Genomic DNA, 8,470 nt, shown 5'->3' with positions numbered 1-8,470 from the left:
ATATCTACTGATGACCAAGGATTACAAGGGATACACAGGTATATTCAAAGGTAACATCAGAAATCATTAAGCTGGGACAATGTAGCCTTTTAATCGAGAAACCACCTGAAGAAGGTGCACGGACTAAAAATTAGAAGCTCTTGCCTTCCTTTTAATTTTTGATGAATGTTTCTGAAACACATGCCAAATCAAGCACACAGTGACTTGGAAATTCATTATAGTGGAATATGCAGTTTTATTAAAGAAGGAACACTACAGTAGCCACCATCTGTGGTCTCCTCCATTTGATACTCTTCTTCATTCAGATGGAAGCAAGAGACACTATTCATGGCCCAAATTTGGCTTTTCTCATAGTGTATTTCACAGTATTACTGTTGTGAATGAAGTATGTTCTGATCAGTGTATGGTGAGAATATTTATATTGTTGATTAGTTATGTTATAAAGCAAAGCCATTTTCCTACCTGCATAATAGTTTAATCAACCTTCTCAATAGAAAACTATCGTTTGTGTACAAAACTTGTTTCTTTACACTAAGACAAAACAAAAAGTCATCTGGTAAGGTCACTAATGTGTCCGATAGAACTAGTTTTCAGACTTTTAAATATAGAGGCATATTAGAGATATTTGTAGAAAATCAAGATGTACACCTGAACTCAAAATTTAAAAAGTTTTAACAAAGAATAGACTATAAAATTACTAATGATGATTAAACAATCAAAAGGAAGATTGGAAGAAAAGTTAGATGTTTAAAAAAAAATGTTCTATATATCCAAAAGAATCACAGATACACAAAATCAAACTCCTAGCATAGAGGAGGCAAAAGTCAAGAGCTCCTGGAAAGCATCTCCCTCTTTTTATAGCAATCTCTAAATTTAAATGTGGATCCTAGAATGAGTCTAGATGTAAGTATTTGATGTTATACTTTTATTGCACAAAATATAATATTGTTAAATGTCATGTTATTGAATTGTTTTCCAAATATTTATATGTATACTCATAAACCCAGGCTACTATTATCCTTGGTGAGTAAAGCGTTATTTTGCAATAATCTGCAGTTAATAAGACGATGTGTAGCAAACAGCTGAGGATGCTGAAAAGGCGATCCAGAAAAGTCCTGAACCCTAACTGGGACTTGCAGATTAAATTGCCCATAAAAAGAACCAGGTAACATTCTAGTAGAGGAATGGGAAGAATGGAATAGTTAGAAGATACGGAGAGTTATAGAACTCAGTCTTCTGGACATTGTATGGCCATGCCCTCACAAAATCACAGCGACTAGTTCCCTGCATAAAATAACATCAGCCACAGTTCCAGCTGATTTGGGATGCAGATCACTAGGGCCCATCCCTTACTGGGGAAACTGTTGCCAACTGGTAGTAGCTAGGGAAAGAAGAGTCTGCTTATTAGTTTGTTTGAGGCTGGAAGATTGTTCCACTGGAAGATTTCCCATGTGCTTATGGATGTTCCCATGCTCATATACATATAAGCAGCACTAACTGGATTTATTGGATTATTCAAAATAAGAATGACATGAAGCTGATAAGGGTCATGTTGACAAATATATGAGGAGAATTGGTATGGAAAAGTGGCTGTAAATATGTTTATTTTTTTACTGTGGAGATGTATGAAGCTCTCAAAATTAAGATTTCTTAATTTTAAAATATCAGTCCAATAAGAGCTATTTTGATCTCCGTATTTGAAATTGTAACTCCCTTCTTGGTTACCCTGCACTTTTCTCTATAACTTACTGTTAGACATACTCAATAATTCTTTTTATTTCCATTTCCACTAATTCAAAAACACTACAATGAGAAGATTTTGTCTGTTTTGTTCCTAGTTATCATTGACTTATGAAATCGTCATATCCAGCACACTTTATTTTATTTTGTTTTTTGGTTTTTTTTTTTGAGACAGGGTTTCTCTGTGTAGCCCTGGCTGTCCTGGAACTTACTCTGTAGACCAGGCTGGCCTCAAACTCAGAAATCCACCTGCCTCTTCCACCTAAGTGCTGGGATTAAAGACATGCACCACCACTGCCTGCTTTCCATCATACTTTATATAAATGTCATTTGAAACAGTTAGTGTACAGAAGTTGGCAATGGCTACATATTCATGGATATGTGTCTATTCACATACAGCTGTCCATTGTTAGTCTACATAGATTGATGGCTAGACCCCTGTAAACATCAAAACCATGGATACTTGAATTCTTTAGACAAAATAGCTAACTGTTGGTTTATACTATGCATATATTCTCTTGTATAGTTTAAATCTTCTCTTGCCAATTTATAAAGTCAGACATCATCAATGTTTTGTAAATAATGTTATAACATTATTGTTTATGGAATAGTGACCATAAAAAGTTAAGTAATTCACTAGAAATACAGGATACACAGTGTAAGCCACATACCTTGACACTTGTGTCAGAATGTTTTCAGTTCAAGGTTGGAGAAATCTGCAGATACAGAAGCCAAGGCTGTGGGGGGGGAGGCTGACACTACTTATTTCTGAACATCCATATACTTTTATTATATTTATCCCAGAAATTATATTTGTATTGAGTCTATGTATAATATGTACAAATAACTAGTAAATATTTTTATTTCATAGTTTAATTTAATCCAAAATACATTCAAATTCTAAACTGGTCAGCTGTGTTTTGAGCATTTTCCTAAGAAGTTCTCTTACAGAATTCTGTAGGAAAGAAAATGACATAAACATGAGTTGATTTATGGTTTTCTTTTTCTTCACTGCCACTTTGCATTAACAGCACATAAAACTTTAACAAATCCATTTTCCAGAGCTGGGGAAAGATCACCAGGGAGAATGTAGAGAGAAAGTTTTTCTCCTTTTATTAAATATCTAGAAGAATGACCTTACTGTGGGCTGTAGATTCAAGTATTGGGGAGGGATAGTCCAGAGAAATAGTGAAAGTGTTGGAGTTAGCAGAGACAGCCTTCATACGGGTTAAAGTCCTTGTCCAGACCAGGAAGGGCCATCTGTGCCTGGGTTAATGAGGACATTATGGAAACAGTTTTCTCTACTGTTGTATAAACACAGAGGAGTGGAACCTGATGTTTTCACACCACTCTGTCCAGTCAAAAGGCTTTTGTGTTCTTCATTAACTTTATTTTCTCAGTGTGAAAAGTGTTTTTGGTTTAATTACTTTCCTCCAAATTAAAAATGAGCAGTGTGAATTAAAAACAAAACAGAACAAAACAAAACTTGGTGAGGGGTGCCTGAATAATACAAAATAACATGGGATTAAAACAAGCACTTGCCTGTTAGTCTCCTCTTTCTTTTTTTCTTTTTTATTGGTTATTTTATTTATATTTCAAGTGTTATCCCCCTTCTTGGTTTCTACTCCACAGATCCTCATCTCATCTCCCTTCCTCCCTGCTTCTATGAGGATGATCCCAGACCCACTCCTGCCTTACTGCCCTAGCATTCCCCTATGCTGGGGCATCAGGCATTCACAGGACCAAGGGCCTCTCCTTCCATTGATGTCAGATAAGACCATCCTCTGCTACATATGCAACTGGAGCCATGGGCCTCTCTCCATGTATATTCTTTGGCTAGAGGTTTAGTTCTTGGGAGCTCTGGGGTGTCTGGTTGGTTCATATTGTTGCTCTTCCTATGGGGCTGCAAACCACTTCAACTCCTTCAGTACTTCCCCTAACTCCTCCACTAGGGTCCCCATGCTCAGTCTGGTACTTTGCTGCAACCATCTTCATTTGTATTGATTAGTCTCCTCTTTCTTTAACAATGTACCCAAACAGGTGTACTCGGGCCTTCTATTTCTTAGAATTTCCACAAACATGCTACTTTGGAAGAAAAACTCTTTTAAAAATTATTTTTTCTTTGATTCTTTTATACAATGTATTTTTGTTATCATAGTCTTCCCCATCATTCAATTACTACCAGATTTCTGTTGTGAGCTCTGTCATCACAGAACTTATTCCTCAGAGAACTTACCCTATAGTTTCTTGTCTGTCATCTTAACGTTTTCTTTGGCTACCCATCATTTTAATGAGGCATGATTGATTCCTGACAGAGACTCAAATGAACGAGAAAATGCTGGCTGGATTGTATTGAGGGGAAACTGTAAGAGTGGGCCTGCTGTGGTCCCTGTAGCCATTGTTCGCCCAGTTTCACTTCTGGTTTCCTGCTTAATAGCACTTTTCATCCTGGCACTCCAAGTACATGCAAGGATTAATCTATTCCAACTCATTAAAAACCAGAGTGCTCAAAATTGTGTTTCCAATCCATTATTTTTTATAATTGTGCTTCTGTTTGCTAATTAAGTCACTATTGTGCACAGCAGGATGTACTGGAAGAGGGCAGAACTTCAGGATTTGCACAGGATGTTCACATCAACAGAACATTCGCATTTTAAGGTGATAAACAAAATCAGGTGTTCGTCCAATTTTTAAAGGAAAGAGAGCAATAGAGTTACTGAGTATCCTCAAATTTTTATCAAGCATGAATAGCTGAGTACACAAGAGGCTGTGGCAAGAGGCCAAGTGACATATGACTCTGAGCAGCAGGGTAGGAACTGGCCAGACCTTTTGGAAGCTAATATACAACAAGTGGATCTGGACCTAAAAAGCAGACATGCAGAGAGGGCTCATCCACCACACAAAAGAGCGTGGCTATGAGGGTGTATTCTATCTGTTGACAATAAAATATGAAATCTCATTTCATAAAGGAAATATTTGGGAAAAATCATAAATAATTGATTAAATATAATTATAATATCATAATAAAAGTTGAAAGACTAAATATATGAGTATAACCTAGAGATGCATGTATAATACAGAACGATTTATTTCTATAACTCTGAGGGCTTTTCTATTCTAGAAATACAAATACCTGTTTTAAAAGCAACAATCAAATGCATTGGAGCTCTCCAAGAGTCAGCCACCATGAAAAGAACAAAAGCATATAAAAGACACATTATCTGGGTATCGTGCTATCATATTATTAAACTATTATGACTTGTGATTTATACCTTCTAACAACACTAGCAAATTTTTTCAGTAAAATTATGAAATAATATAGTGCTTGAAACAGATCTAGAATCAATACACATATCAAGGGGGCTATAATGAAATGAATTTAAAATATTGAGATATATATGAGAGCAGACACTATTAATGATTATCAAATGTGGCTAAAGTATGTGTTCAGACAAATCAATGCTATTAGATCCCTCTTTAGTAAATTAAAATAAATCAATATAAATGATATAGAGTTTAAGCCCAAAAATAAGAAAATGCAACTGATGTTTTAAAAGCTACTAAAGAAAGTATGCATAAGAAAGCAAATGGAACTGTGATATAATTAGAACTAAAAATAAATTTTTAGACTAAATTAAATATATTAACTGGTTAATTGAAGAAAAGATCCTAATGGTACTACGTTCTTTGCTGTTTGCAAAGTTTATACTGCTTTGTTCTATTTGTCTCTGTGACTAAGAGACTAATAATTCCAATGGTTTCCTTAACCACACTGCCATGCTACCTTCCTTGAAAGTTAGAGGAAAACCTATAGTTTCATTTGTTGAGATATCTAGCTCATAGTGATTTCATAGAGCAAAATTTCTTTTTCTCAAAAGTCCATGATTGCTTTAAAATAAATCTTTAAGGTTGTTCAGTTAGCTACTCATAGGTTGTTTCTTACTTGTCCCCTGGTACCTGCTAACAGTTTTGCTTTGTTGTTGTTGTTGTTCTCATGTCTGTCTGTGACATTTAATTTCAAATAGAATGACACAATTTTGTGTCTTATATCTTCATATATGCTTTGGCATAGTATATTAAGGATAAAGTTACCATGCCTCTATTATTTCCTTATTTCTTTTATAGGAATAAATAACATTTTCCTAAATCCACTAAACATTGTTTATCCATTTTTAATACAAAGTTGATACATATTTAGGATGTTATCTATGTTAGTCCATTATAAAACACTATTCTTAAAAGTCCTCATTGTATATGTTTAAATAAATTTCCTTTTATTTTTTCAAGTGGCACTCAGGAGTTATATTTCTAGATAATATGATAACTCTGTTCAGTCTTTAGAAGAACTGGACAGCTGTTCAACAATGTGGCTTCACAAATTCTCACTCCTGGCTGCAGTAGATTGGGATTCTAATTTCTCCAGACCTTGTGAGTCCATGTTGTCTAGCCACACAGCTAGATCTGAAAAGAATATTCCATGGTGGTTTCTTAAAATTATTTTAAGTCTTAAGCATATTAAAAAAAAAAGGGTGTTGCCATTGTGTCTGCCCACAATTATTCTTTGTTCTCTCTCTTCCTCTCTCCAGAACCCCTTTTTATAGAGGGTAAGTTAAAACTGCTTTGAGATAACCTTTTATTCCAGTCAGAATAGATGTAATCAAGAAAGGGAATATGTTCAACGTGTAATAATATACATATTTGCTAACAAATGGATGTGCTGATTTCAGGAGTGCACATAGTATTCCTTACAGCAGAATCACACCATCTTTATTAATGTAGCTTATAGCAATGATCAGGAAATATATATCCTCAACTGTGTTCTTCTAGATTGTGGTTTTATTCCTTTGTGTTTCCATTAGGACTTCAACAATAGCTTGCCCCTTAAGACAGAACTAGCTGGAGATGTGATTACTATTGGAAGGTGTCTGAAATTCATACCACACACTATCTTGTCAATATTCAATTTTCCTAGCCTTGCAAACAGAATATTTCTCCTCACCAATTTTTTTTTAAAGTATGGTACTTCTTTTGTTAATGTTGTCCAAAGTGTTTTATTCCGTTCATTGTTGATTTAAATTGAATAGTGTCTTAATTTCAATTTTAGATTATTTACTGTTAAGTATCTATGGTGGTTTCAATAAAAAATGGACCAGATAGTCTCAAAACTTTACTTGCTTATTTCCTAGTTAAAGACATGTTTGGGAATGATTAGAAGGTATGGCCTTGTTGGAGGAAGTATAAATGTATTGGAGGATATATACCACTGGAACTTAGAGATTAGTTAGCTTTGACATTTTAAAAGCCCATGTCAGACCCAGTGTCTCTTACTGCTACCTACAAATAGGTGTCAATGTCTTGGCTACTGCTCCACGTCCATGCCTTCTCCTTTCCACAATGTTGATAACAGACTAACCCTCAGGAACTGTAAGCAAGTCTTCAATTAGATGCTTTCTTTGATAAGAGTTACCTTTGGTGATGATGTCTCTTATTAGCAATAGAATAGTAACTAACACAGTATCCTGTACCTTAATTCTCTATTTTGCCATATTTCCAAACTCTCTTATTCTGTTTGTTTTTGTTAGGATTTTTAAATATTATATCCTGGCATCTTTGAATAAAGATTATTTTCTTTCCTATTTTTCAACAGAAATGCAATTTATTTATTGTCCCCAAACTTGATCATTGCCACGATAGAAGTTTTAGTATACTGAATGTGTTTAATAGTAAGAGGGGCTTCCCTGGCTTTTCATCTTCAGATCTCAGCACCCACCTTTCAATGTTTATTACATTAACACTGTTTATGCTGAAAACAGAAATACTTAAAAGCTTGAGGACATTTTCTCTCCTTTATTTTGTTCAGTACTTTTATTGTGAAATCTTTATTTTGCTATTGTTTACCTCGTGTTATATTTACATCTACTTAAATAGTCATGGACAGTATTTGCTCCTTAGTCTTCTAATGTTATATTATCTAAAGCATCTTCTGTGTGTTGCATTCTTAAGGTAAATTTCTCTTGGAAATAATGAACAATCACTTTTAATGTAGTTTGAAATTGTATTTGTTTGGGCTTTGGTTTGGGGGAATTTTCATATCTTCATTCATAATACATGCTTTTCTGAAATTCTATTTGTAGTGCAATGTGTGTGTAATTTCACAAGATTTGTTAAAGATATTTTCCTTTTGTTTTATATATTCAACTCTAGCTCTTAAATACCAACACACATCCATTCTGCATGGATCTGGATTGATCCTGTATAGTCAAAAATTCAAGCAACAGCACATGCTGGTGAGGATGTAGAGAAAGAGGAAAACTCCATTGCTGGTGGGATTGCAAACTGGTACAGTTGTTCTGGAAATCAATTTGGCAGTTCCTCAGAAAATAGGAAATAGTTCTACCTGAAGACCCAGCTATAGCACTCCTAGCATGTACCCAAAAGATGCTTTACCATATCAGAAGGATACATGTTCCAGTATGTTCATAGCAGCCTTATTTGTACTAGCCAGAATCTGGAAATAACCCAAATGACACTCAACCAAATAACTGATACAGAAAATGTGGTTCATTTTAACAATGGAATACTAGGCAACTATTAAAATGAATTTTGCAGGTAAATGGATGGAACTAGAAAATATCATCCTGAGTGAGGTAACCCAGACTCAAAAGGACATATATGATATGTACTCACTGATAAAAGGATATTAGCCAAAAAGTTCAGAATACTCGTGATA

This window comes from Mastomys coucha, unplaced genomic scaffold (genome assembly GCF_008632895.1).
Source record: "Mastomys coucha isolate ucsf_1 unplaced genomic scaffold, UCSF_Mcou_1 pScaffold9, whole genome shotgun sequence".
Lineage (NCBI taxonomy): Eukaryota > Metazoa > Chordata > Mammalia > Rodentia > Muridae > Mastomys > Mastomys coucha.
The sequence above is the reverse complement of the archived record's forward strand: the minus strand, read 5'-3'. Positions refer to the sequence as shown.